The following is a 22,148-nucleotide window of genomic DNA, read 5'->3' as shown; positions in this document are numbered from 1 at the left end:
TCTGTTTCACACCAACCACATCACAACCATCCGCCTCTGAAAACTTGACGCTATTGTGCCGCTCGATGCTTATCAGTCCAGAATTTAACAAACACATGAAATCTGACCACTTCTTCACATGAATATTACTCTGCCGCACTATGCTGCTCAGTCGCTGTTTCCTGAGTCCACCGGATGTTATTTGCAGATTATTCAGTTGTCTGTTAAATAAAACAATCGTCTTCTTTAAAAAACCTCTCCTAGTACATTATCTGCAGCTCATGTCTTCGTCTCAGTACCAAGCTTCATTTCTTACATACTCAGGTGTCATTCAACCAATTCAACTTAAAGCACTCCAATATTATTCAAACATCAGTATTCCCGATTGTCACTTCCAATATCATGGGTAAGCAGTAGTTTCTGCTTCATCTCAGCTCCATACATTTCCATGTGGTATGTCAAATTTTTATTCTAACTTAGGTAACTGGCGGTCTTTACTTTTCTCACGCTACCTTCCCATCATTTTATATCCACATTTCATTTACTTGTCATAATCTCTTGACATTTCACTAACTTCCCTAGCAAATATTCCATGAAAATTTCTCAGATTACTATATCCCCACTACACTGAAAGAAAATAGATCGAAGGAGAGAGAGGAAGAGAATAGAACAAAGAAAGGAAGAACTGTTGTAAAAACTAAGGTGCACGCAGTTGCCCAAATATGGAGCTTCCCAAGCAGAAGAAAAAGACGACTTTCCGCGTTTGAGCATCAGGAAAAATCGCCTCGGAAACTTAGGACGAAATCTTGAGATATAATTTTAAAGTGTTCTTCTTTTTGATTGTATCAAAACCCGTGCTTGTGTTGTGCTGACTATATCAAAAGTCATTCCTGAATCGTAATATATTGTGTAGTACTATTGGTATATCGTATATTTTAAACTTAACTTGTGCACTTTAGAAATGCTCGGCTATTTATTACGTACTCGCGTGAAGAAAGTGTATTTTTGGATGCTTGAAAACTTACATTTTCGACAACTTTCGTTAAGTTGGTAGTGTTGTTCATTGTGCATAGACGGCGTTTGTGATTTACAGTTACTGTCGGATCACATTAGTTTTCCCTTTCAACAGTAGTGTGTTTTCACTGTATTTATCATAAATTAACGCTTTCGTCAACTATATTAGTGGGCATAGGCTGAGAAACAATAAATTTTGTATCAAGATTTTCTATTACTGTAACACATACCTGATTTCGGCTGTTAATCGCTTCAATTCTAAAAGGCGACTGACAATACTTGTAGCATATCAGACCTGCAAATTAAATTAAAAGAGGATTGTCAAGCTTAGGTTAAAGCCAACAGTATCTGTCACTACTCGTTCACTTGTCTTTGAGTGGTGTGTCTGTGGTAGGTCTAGACGTCCTGTGTAGCGCAGACAGGAACCAGGGAGAACTCAAGGCTTTCCGCTCATCCTCCTAACCAACAAGTTTGAGTCGTTGTCTTCCAGTGAAACTGAAACTGAATCAGTGAGACTCATTTCAGCTGTTGGTAATGTGCTGGTCCCTGCGTCAAGTGGAGGCAAACACAAAACGGTAGGAGTCTATTAATATTCGGCAAATCAACATTCGGCGAATAATGGTACCTTCTAGAGAAATGGCAGCAGGGGATGGGAAGTAACGCTATGTACACTCAGTGTGTATGCCAGTGTTCGATTTGTGCTTTTACCAGTGGGGGGGATGTCTTAGGGGGTTAGTATAATTATATATGTTACTAGCTTGGACCGTGGCGTTACCCATGGTTAAACAGTTATTTATAAATAGATGTTAGTGTCGAAACTCACTATTCACGCGTAAGCGCTATCAGAAAAGCCATCCCTTGTTATATCTTTAAAAGTACATTATAGGTAAAGCTTATTAACAAAATCATCTACATACAGGTATACGGGGGGAATTCAAAAAGTAAAGGCACATTTGTGAAAAGCTGTACTTATTCTGATGATAGAAAACTGAAACAAGCGTTATTTTTCTACGTGACCTCCCTGGACTTCAATGCAGTTTTCCCAACGTTTTACGAGTTTCTTTTATTTCATCAGAAAATACGATTATCAGTTTGAAATGCTTACCTACTACATAACACTTTTTCAAAATTAATAAGCAAACATATTAATAGTATTAATAGTAAGACTGTATTAACAACTTTCAGTGTTCGGCTCCACAAATTTAAATTGTATGTAAAGTTTTACTCCAGTGCGTGGGAAATAAACATCCCAGGTTGGGATGCATAAACTAAAACCAGAGGAGGGGATGGTTTGATGCAGAGGGGGGAAATCCCCCCCCCATCCCCCCCTGTAAATCGCACACTGGTGTATGCCTAGAGCCTCATTCAGCACGTTGCAGTGGCTATTCCAGCATCCACTGAGATAACAGAGTGCAACCAACTGCAGATCGTGGCGAATGTCTGGGCAAATGATGCCTGTCGTATGGGCTTCAAGGTCATTCTTGGATCATTCCAGAGATAAACAGAGGACGTAGAGAAGATTGACCTTGCTCACAGCGTTTCACTATCTGCAGCATTGTCCTCAGTACAAATCGTGACCCCCTGTTTCTTAGTCGAGTGGAAGCCTGAACCAGAGACTTCGAAGGGTCTGTGACAAGCTAGGCTGTGACTTCCTAGACTTGTGCCATAACATTAAGAACTCTAGGGTTACCCTAAAAGCGTCAGACGTGCACTACGGATCAGAGGTAGCTGACTGTAAGGGGAGGGGGGGCACACAAGGGTTTTTTAGACTAGGCAACTCACCATCCTCTACAGATAACGATATCTGTAGGAGACTGGGAAGTATTAGTGGAAGATTGAAAGAAAGTCCCCTCCCCCGTCCCCCCTCCCCCTCCCTCACAGGTGAGAGTATTGAAATGCTAGCTGTTAACTGTTGAAGCATTCGCTACAATGAGTCAAGAGTTTGAAGCACTCCTAAAAAGCAGTGAAGCTCGTATGCCACTAAGTATGGAAAGCTGGATAATACCCAGAGATGACAGCAGTGAGAGTTTTGGGGAAAATTTGAGCACACGTGGAAAGCAGAGGCTAAAGGGAAATTGAGCTTGTGTATTTGTCACAATAGACAAGGAAACCAAGTCAGCTGAGGTGGAAATTGAAGCTGGGTAGGGGGTTGTTTGTGTAAGACTGACTATAAGGGATGAGCATAAAATTATATTAGGATCCTTCTGCTGACCACCTGACTCACCTCCTGATGTAAGTGAAAGCTTTAAAGGAAACCTGTGTTCTCTTGTACTTAAACTGCCCAATCATACTGTCATCATTAGAGGCGACTTTACTCATCCAGTCATAAATTGGGATAATTACAGTTTTGTCAGTGGTGAATATGGCAAGACTTCATGTGAAACTTTACTAAATGGCTCCTCTGAATACTATCTATATCAGATAGCTCAGAAAGCCAATCATGACGGAAATATATTACATCTAATGGCAACAAATACACTAGATCTCTTTGATGATGTCCACATCAAAACTGATTCTACACAGCAGCAAATCGCTAGTTAATTCTGTGCTGTCTCGCTCTTTCCACAGTCCACAAATAAAAGTAAGTGGTCGGTAAAAGTGGACTGTATATTTAACACTACATCATGACACACAGTCATAGGTACGTCGGAGCGGCTTTACGGTCATGGCCAATCTCCCCTATTTCCGCTCTCATCTGTCTACCCTATTGCATCGAAAGCCAGATAGAAATTCTTATCTGCAGCGACAGTGACCAGTCATACCTAGTACAAGTTAGCACACACAAACAAGGAAATAAATTATTGAAGAAATCGTGTCGATTGTGCACAAAATAAACGTAAGTTCAGGTATTAAATGAATAGTTATGAGCACTAGAGTCAATGTTTCCTGTGGAACAACACAAATCTTCGACAGAGGTCGCTTATAGGTTCCTGTTGCTGTGCGCATTGGAACAACTTGTACCAAACTATCAGTATCAGGGTGCGTACAAACAATGATCCGAGACCGCCACACAAGAGGTGGCAAGTTTATTTCCTGCAGGAGAACCAATATACCTGGCTGTAGATTATCTTTTTTTTTATTTAGCTCTCTGCTACAGCTGTGACAGGTAGTCCTTTGGCTACTGTTTCCATACATGCTGCTTACACTGTTGAATGAGCTGCCTTTCCGACAATCTGGATGATGCATCTGAAAACAAGCCTAGCTCTGAGACTGTTGTCAAGGCTAATGACCCAGAAGAATGCCGCTGCAACCGTGGCCGAAACGTTGGTTTTTCTCCAGCAGCAGTATTTTTTTTTTTTTTTTTTTACATTATGACGCGGTACCATACCCAGAAAACTTTTATGTCGCACTTGTGATTATTTGTCTGATTACAGATCATCTGTTGGGTATTTGATACCGTTGTCTGAGGCTTTCTGACAGGAGTTGAGGTTCTGCCTGCGGGAGCTCAATCTGGCTATACATTTTTCTAATGTCAGCAGTGAAGGCGTACCTGTGTGTATGGAAGTACAGCACGATAGAATATAAGTCAACTTTCAATGATGTCTTCGCTGAGGCGTTAAACACTACTCGACGTTTAGTACACTACTGGCCATTAAAATTGCTACACCAAGAAGAAATGCAGATGATAAACGGGTATTCATTGGATAAATATATTATACTAGAACTGACATGTGATTACATTTTCACGCAATTTGGGCGCATAGATCCTGAGAAATCAGTACGCAGAACAACCACCTCTGGCCGTAATAACGCCCTCGATACGCCAGGGCATTGAGTCAAACAGAGCTTGGATAGCGTGTACAGATACAGCTGCCCATGCAGCTTCAACATGATACCACAGTACATCAAGAGTAGTGACTAGCGTGTTGTGACGAGCCAGTTGCTCGGCCACCATTGACCAGACGTTTTCAGTTGGTGAGAGATCTGGAGAATGTGCTGACCAGGGCAGCATTCGAACATTTTCTGTATCCAGAAAGGCCCGTACAGGACCTGCAACATACAGTCGTGCATTATCCTGTTGAAATGTAGGGTTTCTCATGGATCGAATGAAGCGTAGAGCCACGGGTCATAAAACGTAACGTCCACTGTTCAAAGTGCCGTCAATGCGAACAAGAGGTGACCGAGACTTGTAACCAATGGCACCCCATACCATTACGCCGGGTGATACGCCAGTATGGCGATGACGAATACACGCTTCCAATGTGTGTTCACTGCGATGTCGCCAAACACGGATGTGACCATCATGATGCTGTAAACAGAACGTGGATTCATCCGAAAAAATGACGTTTTGGCATTTGTGCGCCCAGGTTCGTCGTTGAGTACACCATCGCAGACGCTCCTGTCTGTAATGCAGCGTCAAGGGTAATCGCAACCATGGTCTCCGAGCTGATAGTCTATGCTGCTGCAAACGTCGTCGAACTGTTCGTGCAGATGGTTGTTGTCTTGCAAACGTCCCCATCTGTTGACTCAGGGATCGAGACGTGGCTGCATGATCCGTTACAGCCATGCGGATAAGATGCCTGTCATCTCGACTGCTAGTGATACGAGGCCGTTGGGATCCAGCACGACGTTCCGTATTACCCTCCTGAACCCAACGATTCCATATTCTGCTAACAGTCATTGGATCTCGACCAACGCGAGCAGCAATGTCGCGATACGATGAATTGCAATCGCGATAGGCTGCAATCCGACCTTTATCAAAGTCGGAAACGTGATGGTACGCGTTTCTCCTCCTTACACGAGGCATCACAACAACGATTCACCAGGCAACGCCGGTCAACTGCTGTTTGTGTATGATAAATCGGTTGGAAACTTTCCTGATGTCAACACGTTGTAGGTGTCGCCACCGGTGCCAACCTTGTGTGAATGCTCTGAAATGCTAATCATTTGCATATCACAGCATCTTCTTCCTGTCGGTTAAATTTGCGTCTGTAGCACGTCATCTTCGTGGTGTAGCAATTCTAATGGCCAGTAGTGTAGTACTGCTTGATTCTTTATGCACTTCATGATGCAGCATGCAGTATGTACAGTTCTCCTTAACTGTAGTTACCAATTCCATTTGACCCAAGTCTTCATATTCTCTCATAAAACTAACACACTGTGCCTTTATTTCTGGTTGTCGTCGCTGCCTTCTCTCTAAGCGTTGTGAGCAGCTTGTAGCATTATTTATAGAATCCACCAGTCCTGCATGATTAACTTTCACTGACAGTTTCACCACGAAAATACCATTTGCTTTCCTCTGAATGCTTTTTAAAAAATGCTCCTCACCTAATCTCTCTTCTTCCATATGCACAGAAACTGACTTCATTATTTCTTTCTGCCAGAACCGTTCGGACTGAATGATAAGTTTGTTGTTGCATGCAAGGCATGACAGTGCTTTTCGCGCATTAGACTTGATTGAGTGAGGAGGGATCCTTCCTGACTCAGTCCAACCGAATGATGTGTCTTGTAAGCTTGGGTGGTTGTCTACGCTTCAATACACCAAAAAATACTGATACCGCAAGCAGAAGATCATTCTCATCGGTTTTACTGTGTGATGGATCTGCTAACCTTATACACTTAGGAAATTACAGGTGGAAATTTCAAGGGCTGATACTGGGAGCGGCCATGTTATGTGTGGTAGTAATGCGGAGACAGCAGGTGTGCGATTGTCAGCAACTCTTGAGGAAATGTGTCACAAGTCTATGGTTTGATCATCGCTGATGCCACTTACTCCTTCTGCCTATGATTTGTGTCCATGAAATTGAAGATAGATGCGAACTATGTCGTGAAAACATGCTTAGAAAGTAAAATCTAGATCTAATTCACAAAAACATATATGAAGTGTGATTATTTTGTTTTAATGCGTCTCTCACAGAAACTGAAAGAAACATTCGATAAACGTTTACAGTGGCCTTTTGTATGACCTTTTGTATGGCCTTTTGTAAACACAATGTTAAAGTTTGTATATTACAGTTATGTCCATGAAACAGGAGAAAGCGTAAAAGATAGCTTTTGTCTGTTCACAAAGTCTATCCTACTTGCAATATCGCTCTCGTTGAGCTTAGGATGCCAACTTAGTATGTGCATTGAATTACCCGGATTCAAAGTTGGGAGCAGTGGAGAGAAAAGTCATCAAGATTTGTACCGTTCCGCGTTAGCATGCTTTGCGCCAGCTGTTGGGAATGTTGCAGTATTTTGTCTGAGTGAATAATCTCTAAAGTATGACAAATAGTTTCTAGAAAAGTCACCAAATCTTTCAGACGGGGAAAGGTGGTGTCCACTGTTTTAGATTCACAGTGTTTCCTCAAATTCACACTAATGTGATCCCGCAAAATGTGTGACACTAATACCTCATGGCCTGGGAGATTACCTGGGGGAGTCGCTACTACAACCTTGCGACTGTAAAAATGGGAGTGAGATGAGAATACAAGAACTCAACAAGAGAGTTCTCTTAGCCTCTCCCACCTCAATTCTCCACAATCCTACCTACACGTGGTGGCCCCGTTAAGCTGAGCAACCGAGTGGAAGGTTGGGTAACCAACTCCAGTGGAAAACTGGGTCAGCGAGCCAACAGGATGTGAAGGACATTGGAAGGCAATGGGAAACCACCACTGGAATTACTTCCCTAGACGTTCATGGGATCGACCTCTTTGTACAATATTCCGGAGGTAAGGCTTCCACTCAGTCGAATCTCCGGGAGGGGAATACAACGAGGTCTCCAGAGATTAGGGCAAATGGAAAAGGAAAGAAGGAGAAGAAGAAGGAAGACTTATTGAGGATTGGGACTTGGAATGTATTAACCTTTCTCCAGGAAGGGAAATTAGAAAACGCCAAACATGAAATGACAAGAAACAAATTGGATTTACTCGGAATGTGTGAGGTGAAAGTGACATAATGATACAACAAAGATACCGAAATTGCCTAAAGAGTGTCAAAAGCTATCCAGGGGAAGATATTTATTCAGATCATATATTAATAATAGCTGAGGTTCTAGTTAAATTGAAAAGAACCTGGTAAAGACAGAAGAGAGAGCACTGAGGAAGGAAGATGAAAGGAGATTGGAGGCACTAGAGATGTGGATATGGAGAAGAATGGAAAAAGTGAGATGGGAAGACCGAGTAAGGAATGAAGAAGTATTAAGAAGAGTTGGATAAGAAAGAAACATGCTGAAAGTCACCACTTTGAGAAACTGAAAGACAAAGGCAATTGTGAAAAATTAGAGAATGCATATTGTGAAATCATGATGAAAGGACAGGAAACGGAATACACAGAAGGAAGATGGGATCTTTTAAAAATGGGATCAAAAAGGCATCTGAGGAAATGCTTCGAGTCAAGGAGAGGAAAAAAGTAAAGAAAGAATAGGTAACACCAGATATGATAACCAAGATGGATGATCACAGGAAATGGAAAACTGAACAAAGATATGAGGAAAAGACTTGCCAAATGTTACATCTGGAGCGTTCCACTATCTGGTGCAGAGACCTGGACACTGAGGAAGGAAGATGAAAGGAGATTGGAGGCACTAGAGATGTTGATATGGAGAAGAATGGAAAAAGTGAGATGGGAAGACCGAGTAAGGAATGAAGAAGTATTAAGAAGAGTTGGAGAAGAAAGAAACATGCTGAAAGTCACCAGAAAGAGAAAACAGAACTGGATTGGACATTGTTTGAGGAGGGACTGTTTATTGAAGGAAGAAATAGAAGGAATGGTGGAGGGATAAAGGGGAAGAGGAAATAGAAGATATCAAATGCCAAAACTCAATGGTAACATTGCAGAAACCATGCATTTTTTCGATACCCTTAAGACACTGGTTATTGCCAATGCAAATACTCAGAAATGAAAAGACTGGATATGGACAGACAAAAGTGGAAGAGGTTTAACCCATGACAAGACCTGCCATAAGGCAGAATACCATACTACTACTAATACCTCATGCAATGGAATGCTAACATGGATTACCTCAATCATCTTCAGATATCTCATTAGCTGGTCGATCGAAACCTGTAAGTCCTTAGCAGATTCGATTTTGATGTAGGACAGATTCAGGAGTTCTTTTGTACACAAATCAACAGTTAATTTAGAATTATTGTACTTTTGAACAATCAAATCCCATGCAATATTGAAGTTACTTTCTGTAACCGGTAAGTTTTCAGTCAGCTTACAAATTTCGCCATACACACATGCTAACAAATAATGTTATTGCTGGACCTTATTTAAAGCTGCATTGGCAATAACCAGTGTCTTAAGGGTATCGAAAAAATGCATGGTTTCTGCAATGTTACCATTGAGTTTTGGCAATGATATTGCTGGGAGCTTTATTTCTTGCCAATGAAACGAACTAGCAGAAAGAGGTGGTACCACAACACTTGACTGGAAAAATGTCGTTATCTTTGATTCCATGTCTAAGCATAACTCTTCAAAAGACTCCCTGTCTACATCATGAGAGTCTTCCAGATTGTTTAACTCTTAACTGAGTTTAGGTGTCGTTATACTCCACGTTACTTGTATTTAACGGTGACTGCCTTACCTTAATATCGTACCTCACTGTTGATGCGGGGGCGAAACTTGCAATGCATGCTAATCTCAGAGACAAACTGCCTATTGGCTTCTGTCTCGGGTTCTTCGGCCGACGTTCATCTAATGATTTTTCTGACGTTTCGCCAGCACGAGTGGCTGGCATTGTCAAAGCTTCACCCTCCATTGCCGGTGGTGAACTGGAGGCGAGCTCGCGGCCGCAGACTATATGTACCTGGCGCGCCAACGTCCGAGGGCTTCTCCGCGGTCATTTCCGGTGCGGTTCTCCTCTTGCTACCTGCGACGGTCGTTCGCTGCAGTACGGGAAGCCAGGATCCGTTTACCTTAAGGCTTTCCTCTTTCTTGTTGAAACTGTTCGCGTGTTTTTGGATTTCTACAGCTTCTCTGAACAAGCGAGTGTGATAGTGCTTCTCTACAACCAGAACTTCCGTGTCGGCGAATTTTATTACGTGGTCGGTCTCATTCAGTGCGTGCTCTGCCACGGCCGATTTCTCCACCTGCCCCAACCTGCAATGTCGCTTATGCTCTTTGATCCTGGTGTTAATGGATCGTCCAGTCATTCCGACATAAACTTTTCCGCATGTGCGTGGTATACGGTATATTCCCGACATTGCAAGTGGGTCTCTTTTCTCCTTCGCCGATCTAAGACACTCTTTGATCTTCCTTGTCGGTTTGAAAATCGTCTTTACGCCGTGTTTGCGCAATATACGGCCGATTCTGTCCGTCAGTCTGGGAATGTATGGCAGAAAGGCCGTACCCGACATTTCTTTTTCTGGTTCCTTACTTCGTCGAGTGTTTGGCTCTGTTACACTTCTAATGTAATTTGTGGAGTACCCATTGCTCCTCAGAACAGTTTCCAGGTGTTCCATTTCTCGTTTGAGGTGTTGAGGCTCACATATTCGTCCTGCTCTCGTTACGAGCGTACTGATCATACCTCTTTTCTGGCTCGGGTGGTGGTTTGACAGTTTGTGCAGGTATCGGTCCGTGTGTGTCGGTTTTCGATACACGCTGTGTCCCAGGTTTTCGCCGTCCCTTGTGACCAGCACATCTAGAAATGGCAGTTTCTTGTCCTTTTCTACTTCCATGGTAAATGATATGTTGGCATGGAGGCTGTTCAAGTGTCTCAGGAATTCACCGAGCTGTTCTTCACCATGGCTCCACACCACGAAAGTATCATCGACGTACCTGTACCACACCTTAGGTTTGCAAGTCGCCGAGTCCAGTGCCTGTGCTTCGAATTGTTCCATGAAGAAGTTGGCCACCACTGGACTGTGCTGCCTCGCTCTTTCCACAATTTTTACAGATACAGATGCTCGTTGCAAAGGAAAGGCGGTTTAAAATAAAAATACATGGTTGGTAAAACCGGGCTGTATATTTCACACTACTGAGTCGTGGTGCGCCTTTTCTGGCCACCAGCTCTTTGGCACGACACTATCGATTACCCGGCTGTACTAGGATCTTTGCCCCTGTTGTGATCTCGCAGGTGTTTCACGCTAGCGGCAGCTGGTGTTGAACTCTCAATGGGGTGCAAGGACGTGCTTGGGTGGACGAAAGAGGAAAACACGCGTGCTCGGCTAGCAGCCGCACGATAGGCCAACCTCGTAAGACGGTCGCGAATTTGTGATGGACCTACCTGATGTCAACTCTGGGCGCTATTCATCGCATTGCCTTGGTGCCTGTTTTCTCGGAGAGACCATCTAGAACAACGCTCTCCATCGGAGGTGTAAGTAATTTTGGTGCCTTCGTTTTGTTGAACTAGTTGCGTTCCAGGGAGGAGGGAGGATGTTAGTGTTTAACGTCCCGTCGACAGCGAGGTCATCAGAGATGGAGCGCAAGCTCGGGCTAGGGAAGGATGGGGAAGGAATTCGGCCGTGCCCTTTCAAAGGAACCATCCCGGCATTTGCCTGAAACGATTTAGCGAAATCACGGAAAACCTAAATCAGGATGGCTGGAGACGGGATTGAACCGTCGTCCTCCCGAAGTTGCGTTCCAGCGTCCAGCGAGTGTACGTGTTGCTTGGTTGCGCTAATACACGTGTTGTTGAAGAAAGAGCAGCCAGCAAAGTGTGTGACCGCATGGAGACCAGTAGTTACTACTTCCTTTTAAAAATCTGCTGGTTGGATTAACACGAAGGTTCAAAACTGGCTCTGAGCACTATGGGACTCAACTGCTGAGGTCATTAGTCCCCTAGAACTTAGAACTAGTTAAACCAAACTAACCTAAGGATATCACAAACATCCTTAACACGAAGGTGTGCGCGTTATATTTTTTGGCTTTTTCGGACAGTATCCAGAAGTTTATGTATTGTCTGTATGAGATTTTCAGTGTATTTTGATTGCCATCAAGTACACGTCCCTTGTATATTGCTGTAAAATTTGAGTCACTTATATATGTGCATTTATTTCAAAGCACTCACTCAGTAGTAGAGCAATTGCTTCTTCATTTATAATGTTATTTATTGATCTCTTAACTTATATTAATTGATGTTTGGTTGGTGTTTGCCATGTCTTCTGCAGTCTGTCTGTGTTCCAGTTTTCTGTGAGTTGGCGTGTGTGGGAGCAGCGCCACGTTTTGCTTTGGCTCACAGAAGCTGTGATGTGATGTCTAATGGGAAGTGACTCCCGATTGGGCCCCGGCGTTTAGGTGTTGTTTTGGATGGCTGGTCTGCTGCTTCAGGCACTTTAAGTTAAGTTACCTTTTGCCCAGGGCAGCCTGGCGTCACTGCCCGTTTGGTAAACCTTAATGTGTTTCGTGTATAATTTTAAAAAAAAGTTTTTTTAAAAAACTTACTTGGGAATGAATTGTATTAATTGGTAACTTTTAAATCATCTCCAGATTGTAATTTATTGTTCCTTTAACTATTAAAATCTTTGTGGTTCATCTCTTTAAGTTAGTCTTAGTAATTATAATTCGCTGCCTTGCTTAAGAAGCAAGCTATGTGACATTTTGGTATTGTCTTAAACATGGCCACGTGTTGATTGTCTCATAGCTGTTTTATAAACATTGTCTTGAATGAATTGTTAATTTATTGTTTTGGTAGTAGTTGTGTTTAAGGAGTGACATTATAGGTGTACCCATCGTCCTGACTTCCTGAGTCACAACTACATCATGAGGCACAGTTACAGGCACATCTGAGCGGTTTGGCAGTCACTGCCAGTGTGCCCTACTTCTGCTCTCATCGTGCTGTTCCATTGTGTCGACGGCCAGATAGAAATTCTTACCTTTGGCTACAGTGACCAATCGCTGCTGCACCTTCATGAGGAAACCTCACACCAAGACAAAACACTGATATCTGTGAGCACAGGGCATTTGTAGCAACAATGATTATCAAAGTAAAAAAGAGTAACTAAAACAAGTAGAAATATCTGTATGTTCGGTGAACTGTATAAAGAAGCAGTAGTGTCATATTCAATGAGGAATTTGAAGCTTTTAACTCAGGACAGAAGCATATAGGGGAACTATGGCTCGAGTTTAAAGGAATATTTGACCATGTTCTTGATAGGTATGTACCTAATAGAACAGTTAATGATGGGAGTGTCCCTTTGTAGTATACTGTCACTATAAGAAACTTCTAAAGAAACGTAGACTACTACATAATAGCTGTAAAACAAAGATAGCGAGATAGATCGCTCGAGGTGCTAAACGAAATGCCTCAAGAAATGTGAAGCCTTCAACAAGTACCACAAAAGAAAACTGTTGAAAGACCTTTCTCAAAACTCCCAAAATTTCTGGTTGTATGTAAAGGCTGTTACTGGCGCTGAAGTTAATGCTTAGTAATCAGACGCCCATAGACGAGACAGGAACTGAAACTGAGGGTAACAAAGCAAAAGCAGAAATGCTTATAATTTCATTGTCAAATGTTCATTATCAGAGGGAAACGAAGGAGTATTGCACCAATTTAATTCTTATACCGCCGAAAAGATGAGTGAAATAGATATTAGTGACAGTGACATTGAGAAACAATTGAAATCGTTAAAACTGGACAACGCTCCAGGACCCAAAGGAATCGTTCACAGCTCGTGTTCGTGCGGTAGCGTTCTCGCTTCCCGCGCCCGGGTTCCCGGGTTCGATTTCCGGCGGATTTTCTCTGCCTCGTGATGACTGGGTGTTGTGTGATGTCCTTAGGTTAGTTAGGTTTAAGTAGTTCTAAGTTCTAGGGGACTGATGACCATAGATGTTAAGTCCCATAGTGCTCAGAGCCATTTGAACCCAAAGGAATCGCTATGGGATTCTTAACTGAATTGTGACTCAGTTAGCCCCTCTTATAACTATATTTTACCTTAGATTTGGGCGTCCATACCAATTTCAGTAAAAACGGGACATTTTAAAAAGTTTAGAACAAACCTGGGACAATCAAGGAAGAAAACGACACAAGAAGTATAATGACAAAATTTAGTGGCCGTCTTTTGTGTCCTCGTTACCACTGTAGGGTCTTGCACCATAGGAATCAAGGAAGAGGATGTTGTTTGGTGACTGTATCCTCTTTCTATAACGCAACTGCACAAATGTATTAATAGTGTTCTTTATTACATGAACAGGAAGCTACTTATCTGTAAGAGAATCCATGTGTTGGAGTATAAACTCTTCCGTAATAGTCCATGTTAGCCTCACTGCTGGTGAAGTACTGTACAAGTTTCACTAAGTGACGAATGACATATGCCAAACTAAGATGCGAGTTAGTGCGCCAGTGACTGAGCTAGCGACCGTGTTTGAGACTGAGACTGGGGCTGAGACTGCTTGAGACTGAGCCCTCTCGTCCACGGTGGGGATCTAAATATGTGAGGTCAAGAGGGCATTGGCGGCACGTACTTGCGAGCCTGTTTTTGGCCTCTCTCCTGGTAGGCGCGCTTGATCCAACGCCTGCTATCGATCTACTTGCTACATCTTGCTGACCAGTGTGCTGGCAACAGCGTATGCCACCACACATACCAAATAGAACTAACGGGACGGCTGGTCCCGGCGGAAGTTCGAGTCCTCCCTCAGGCATGTGTGTGTGTGTGTGTGTGTGTTTGTCCTTAGGATAATTTAGGTTAAGTAGTGTGTAAGCTTCGGCACTGATGACCCTAGCAGTTAAGTCCCATAAGATTTCACACACATTTTTAGAACTAACAGGAAATATTGAACGAATTCAAAGAAAGACAACAATAATCGTGACAGATCTGTTTCACAGTAGTACAGAGTGGCCCTCTCCACAGCACTCCGAGCCTGTGAGCTTCTATACCCGACCCGCCGCAATCGATGCGACCTCCTACCGGCCCATGGTCCTGGGTTGCCTCAGCCCACCTAGCCCAGGACGTTACAGTGCAGGCAATGCTAGACGGACATAATGCACTGCAGAGGGGGTACCCACGACTCGTGACATGCCAAATGTTACTAGATGGCATGTGCTTCCCACTCTAATGCCACCTACCCTCATCAAAAGATTTTTTTGTTTACATATGTCTTGCTCGCAATGTTAGATGTATTTTAAACGATCGGAGTGAGTGTTTGATGACGACTTTGTGTTACTTTCGTAACAAGATACTGTATTTTTAGTTCTGATGATGACTCATTACAATTGAAACTTTCAAATATATTACTCATTTTCTGGAAAAAAGTTAAATGGTACTCTATGTGATCTGTTGCCATTGTCTAATGTTTACGAATTATATCTGTAGGAAATTATACCAAACTTTTAATGCATATCTTAAACTAAGCAAATAGGCTGCTGGAAAAAAATTAGTAGACCTTTACAGAGGTTTCAAATTCACTCAAGATGTATTGTTGCAACAGTGCATAAGGAGAACATGAAATTATTACATGTGCAGTTCAATAGTACAAGCGGTTCTGAGGTATCAGCTATCATCCATGGTGAAACACCCATAATAGTATGTGGTGTAGCCTCCACAGGCGGCAATGCAGGCGATGTCGCTGACATCCATTCAATCGTACGAATACCGAATACTGTCCTGGGATAGGTTATGCCACGCCTGCTCTACCTTTTCACTTAGCTCAGTAAGGGTTGTTGCTTGACGAGTCACATGAGTCACTTCTCCTACCATCACATCCCACACTTGTGGGACAATTTAAGAGATCGTGCTGACTTGGAAAGTTGCTGCACATTTTACAGAGCATATTGAATTTGATGGGCAATGTTTGGGTGAGCATTATCCAGTTGGAACAACAAATGGTTCAAATGGCTCTGAGCACTATGGGACTCAATTGCTGAGGTCATAAGTCCCCTGGAACTTAGAACTACTTAAAGCTAACTAACCTAAGGACAACACACACATCCATGCCCGAGGCAGGATTCGAACCTGCGACCGTAGCGGTCACGCGGTTGGAACAACACATCAGGGCTCTAACAACATTCTACATCTACTGAGTGCTGGTCACCATCTACTCAAGAAAAACCAAAGGTGAACAAGAGCTGTAGGCTACCACACCGCAGACCATAAAGCTCATGGGGGATGAGGGGGCGGGGGGGGGGGGGGGGGAGGCAGAGTGTCTTGAGTGAATGCACTCTATGAGAAAGTGCTCTTCAGGTCTACATTGTACACGACCATCATTTGTGTGCAGCCAGAATCTGCTTTCATCGCCATTCCATCTTCCAAGTGATCCACTGGCGACATAAAACGAGCCGTGCACTTTGATGCTGTGGTGTGAGTGGAAAATGGGTTGTTAGAGGTATCCATGTCTGTAGTCTCACTGCTAATAACCGGTTTACAACAGTTCGTGTTGACATGCCTGGGCTCACAAGCCTTCTTACCTGTACTGCGATAGCTGTACGATCTGCCACTGCTGCCCTTATAATACGATGATACTAAGGGGAGCCTGTGCTGCGTGGACGTCCAGAACCCCGTCTACAGATATGAGAGAGTTCACGTGACTACTGGTACCAGCAACGCTGCACCACTGACGCTACACGTTCAATTCGTGTGGCATTTCTCTGAAAGGACGATCCCGCCACTCGGAAGGCCACAATTTGACCCCTTTGAAATATGCTAAGTTGGCTGTAGGAATCGCGAGTGCGTCTCTGTGGCATGACTGCCTGCTTGCTTCACACGTTTGCACCACACTGGGCCTTCTGGCTGTGAGCATTCCTTACTAAAGGGTAGACACAGATGTCGCATATGTCACTATGCTGTCTCTTGGGGGACGACGTTGAAACCATTACCAATACCTCTACTATCCCTAAGTTAGCATATGCCATCATCGGATCAAAATGGACGCCGTATTTCCAGGTGTGCTGTTTTTTCACCAGTATGATCCAGCATTATATGTATCTAGAATTAAGTTTAAAAAACGTACCTTGCAGATGAACTTGGTCTGATAGACCAGGTTTCAAATCGCATCAGAATACCACTGTCATATTTCTATTGCTTCTGTTCCTTAATTTTGCTGTTTGTAACCAGGTGTCTTCCTTTCGAGAACCATTTTCATCATCGCCCTCAAACAGCTTAATCATTTTATTCGCTGGGGATGAGAAATACGGAGCAATCTTACGATTCATTTCGACCCCCTAACTCTATTGGAGTTCCGCACTTCGGCTTTACCTCTCCAACACTGAATACGGCAGTGAACAAATGTCATTACATCTCGACATCACTGCATTACTATACGAGCAGTGCCATCTCGTAATATGCTTTCAAATATGACCCCATAAGATAATTATTTATTTCTGCGGCTCTTATCATGCACATGTGAAATGATTTCAGTAGTACCACACGGTCAGTGTTTTAGCCACATTTCGAAAAGGCTGTGAGATTGTGAGATTAAGGCTGTGACACACAAAAAGAATACCAACAAATCAATTACAAATTTCCTAGGCGTAGACGAAATCTAATATCGTTACCTAATAATGTCACTGATGCAAGATTTTCCTGCGTTTTAATATTAATAGAAAGTCTCTCTCTTTCTTCTCTGAAGATTTGGACAGTTAAATTGGACGCATTCCCGAGGGTACTACCAGAAACTCAGCAATAATTGCGATCGAGACAATTGTGAGTAAATTGATACATTTTTCTACGCATTATATTTAAATCATGATAAATTGAGACTGAAATAAAGGGCCATTATTGCCACTCCTGCTCAATAATAAGTCAGAAATGGTCTGAGTTTTATTTCATCTCAAAAATTCAAACCTAATTTGAAAAACGGTGTACGTACATCAAAGATATGCAACAAAATGTGCAATAAACGAAAACTTCTCCACAACTACATGCAACGAAACTCAATGTCCGAAAAAGGTTTCAGCATACTTTTTCACCCAATTGTCTCAGACAGAGCAACTATAAATAGAAAGAAAAGCATAAACATTGTCTGGGTGTGAAAGTGTTGTGTTGAGAATAAAGTCGGCAGAACTAAAATTACTTTCATAAACAGAGCTAGATGCTTGTCTACACTATATTTTTTGACAATCTTCTTGAGTTAGAAAATTTTTCCCACTCGTTTTCCAATAAGAAGCCACACTTTCTTCCATTTTACAGTTTTGATTTAAGTATCACTCCAACTCATCTATTGGAGTAAGACTCTCATCGACATCTATCCACAAAGCAAACTTCTTCACTTTTTTTGATAATGGAGATTTTGCAGAAGTTAATGAAAGAATTGCCTCTTTGTGGCTTGTACATGACTCCTTCACCATAATGTTTTTTACCCAATTGGAAAAATATGAAGTTCTTTAAAGGGAGTTAGAACAGCAAAATTTTTTTCTCATACGAGATAATGAAATATACATCCAGTGTTGATTATATTTAAAAAATAAAATAAAATACTTTTCATATGAATTTATATTATGTTCTTCTTTTAGTTCAGTGGACTCAGAATATGTATGTTATTACTCCCTGAAAAACTGAATATTCTACTCGAATGGTTTCTGAGATTTAGGGAAAAATGCAACAGAAAATGTAAATGCAACAGCTTCTAAAGTTTCAAAAGACTGTGACTCACTTTATATATATACACTCCTGGAAATTGAAATAAGAACACCGTGAATTCATTGTCCCAGGAAGGGGAAACTTTACTGATACATTCCTGGGGTCAGATACATCACATGATCACACTGACAGAACCACAGGCACATAGACACAGGCAACAGAGCATGCACAATGTCGGCACTAGTACAGTGTATATCCACCTTTCGCAGCAATGCAGGCTGCTATTCTCCCATGGAGACGATCGTAGAGATGCTGGATGTAGTGCTGTGGAACGGCTTGCCATGCCATTTCCACCTGGCGCCTCAGTTGGACCAGCGTTCGTGTTGGACGTGCAGACCGCGTGAGACGATGCTTCATCCAGTCCCAAACATGCTCAATGGGGGACAGATCCGGAGATCTTGCTGGCCAGGGTAGTTGACTTACACCTTCTAGAGCACGTTGGGTGGCACGGGATACATGCGGACGTGCATTGTCCTGTTGGAACAGCAAGTTCCCTTGCCGGTCTAGGAATGGTAGAACGATGGGTTCGATGACGGTTTGGATGTACCGTGCACTATTCAGTGTCCCCTCGACGATCACCAGTGGTGTACGGCCAGTGTAGGAGATCGCTCCCAACACCATGATGTCGGGTGTTGGCCCTGTGTGCCTCGGTCGTATGCAGTCCTGATTGTGGCGCTCACCTGCACGGCGCCAAACACGCATACGACCATCATTGGCACCAAGGCAGAAGCGACTCTCATCGCTGAAGACGACACGTCTCCATTCGTCCCTCCATTCACGCCTGTCGCGACACCACTGGAGGCGGGCTGCACGATGTTGGGGCGTGAGCGGAAGACGGCCTAACGGTGTGCAGGACCGTAGCCCAGCTTCATGGAGACGGTTGCGAATGGTCCTCGCCGATACCCCAGGAGCAACAGTGTCCCTAATTTACTGGGAAGTGGCGGTGCGGTCCCCTACGGCACTGCGTAGGATCCTACGGTCTTGGCGTGCATCCGTGCGTCGCTGCGGTCCGGTCCCAGGTCGACGGGCACGTGCACCTTCCGCCGACCACTGGCGACAACATCGATGTGCTGTGGAGACCTCACGCCCCACGTGTTGAGCAATTCGGCGGTACGTCCACCCGGCCTCCCGCATGCCCACTATACGCCCTCGCTCAAAGTACGTCAACTGCACATACGGTTCACGTCCACGCTGTCGCGGCATGCTACCAGTGTTAAAGACTGCGATGGAGCTCCGTATGCCACGGCAAACTGGCTGACACTGACGGCGGCGGTGCACAAATGCTGCGCAGCTAGCGCCATTCGACGGCCAACACCGCGCTTCCTGGTGTGTCCGCTGTGCCGTGCGTGTGATCATTGCTTGTACAGCCCTCTCGCAGTGTCCGGAGCAAGTATGGTGGGTCTGACACACCGGTGTCAATGTGTTCTTTTTTTCCATTTCCAGGAGTATATATATATATATATATATATATATATATATATATATATGAAAAGTATTTATATGAGTATTTATATGAAAAGTATATATATCAAAAGTATATTATTTTATTTTTTAAATTAACATTTTCAACTGGTGTTGATTATATTTAAGAAAATTTACAATTTTCCGAATAAAATTATATATATATATATATATCACTTAAAATTCATATGGGGGTATATATATATATATATATATATATAATTTTATTCACAAAATTGCAAATTTTCTTAAATATAATCAACACCAGTTGAAAATGTTAATTTAAAAAATAAAAAAAAATACTTTTCATGTGAATTTGTGTTTTATATATATATATATATATATATATATATATATATATATATATATATATATATATGTATAAAAAATACTTCCCATGTGAATTTATAAGATACATAGAATTTATAATATATAGTATAAGATATATAGAATTTATAATATATATATTCTGAATAAAACTATATACGTATATTTATATACAGTTTGATTCAGAAAATTGCAAATTTTTTAAAATATAATCAACACCAGTCGAAAATGTAAAATTATTTATGTGCTTTACTTTAAGATCTAATAAAATCGGTATTTTTTTCTATAGAGGGTTGTGGATTGCTGTGTTATAAAGGTCATGTTCAGAAGAGGATGGGTACCAGTTGAAACAAAGTTTGAGAGACTTTCTGATGGTAAAACCATAAGAGGCAGGCTGACAGACAAAAAGATTGATGAACTACAGCAGTATTATGGGATGGCCATTAGAAATAACACTAACGATTTGTTGAAAAAGAAGCAGGCTGTATGGGCTACCTTCTTCCACAGACTGTCAGATGATGAAAAACCGGTACACCACCTTTGCCCTCCTGGACCTGATTCATGGTGCAATTACTGCAATGCACAGTGCTCAAACAGTTCATACAGCCATAAACATTTCATCCCAGCAGCAGTGATAAATATCATAAAACCTGTTTACAGAGACCTGGCAAATCCTGAATTACTGAAGAAGTGTCAAAAATCCCAATGAGTCGTTCAATAATCTTATATGGACTCGCTTACCAAAAAATGTTTTTATTGGAATGAAGACACCAAAGTGGGTAGTCAGTGATGCTGCTATTGCTTTTAATTATGGCAACATAGGTAGGGTGAAAATGCTACAGCATATGGGAATTAATCCTGTAGCAAACTGCAGCAGAGATTTTGAACAGATGGACAAGGTTCGCATTGATAAAGGAAAGTATGCAGCACAGTTGGCCACTAAGGAGCCCAGAAAGAAGAAAAGAAGAAAAAACTCGGAAAAAGATCAAAAGGATGATATACAGTATGGTTTAGTGTGCTCCTGAGTGACTGAAAATAAAAAAATTAAGCATATATTAAGTGAGTCACAGTCTTTTGAAACTTTAGACGCTGTTCCATTTACATTTTCTGTTGCATTTTTCCCTAAATCTCAGAAACCATTCGAGTAGAATATTCAGTTTTTCAGGGAGTAATAACATACATATTCTGAGTCCACTGAACTAAAAGAAGAACATAATGTTATGTATAATTAAAATTATTTAGGATAACATTCAAAAATTACACAAGATTATAACTGTGAAATTAAAAAATTGTATTTCCGAAAGAAGTGGCTGAAATGCAATTATTGTAGTTCAGTAGACTCAGAACATACAGTTTAATGCCCTGCAAAAGTTTCATGTCAATGGCTACAATGGTTCCTGAAATATAGGGAAGTCAAATCACTAAATTTGACATTGTCGGGATAGGATGTTCCAACTCCTCTTAATACATTGTCTTGCAGATCCACGCCAATGTGAGCCCTGCTCTGAATGTAAAGTTTATCGACAATAAAACCAAATGTTCTTTTGTTGAAAGTATTTGAACTGGTGTCCAAAATTAAAGCAACAGACGGAAATTTTGCAACATTGCTTTTATGTTGCCACAAAACATAAACAGCTGTTAGTAAAGTAGAATTCAGAGCTGCAACATGCATAATGGTAGACAAATATGTTCTTCGTTTTTTTCCAACTTAACGGATTTGCAGACACATCATAACAATTGGTTAATGGGGTGTGACCCCCTCTGGCATCAATACAGGCCTGTCAACGATGGGGCAAGCTGTGAATTACGTCATCAGTCTCATGTTGAGGCAATAACGCCCATTCTTCCTGAAGAGCTGCTCGTAGTCTTGGAGAGTGATTGGTGGATACTGACATGATGCAAGCCGTCTTCCTAGTGCTTGCCAGACATGCT

The sequence above is a fragment of the Schistocerca nitens genome, chromosome 5 (assembly GCF_023898315.1).
Source record: "Schistocerca nitens isolate TAMUIC-IGC-003100 chromosome 5, iqSchNite1.1, whole genome shotgun sequence".
NCBI lineage: Eukaryota > Metazoa > Arthropoda > Insecta > Orthoptera > Acrididae > Schistocerca > Schistocerca nitens.
This window is presented reverse-complemented; position numbering follows the sequence as displayed.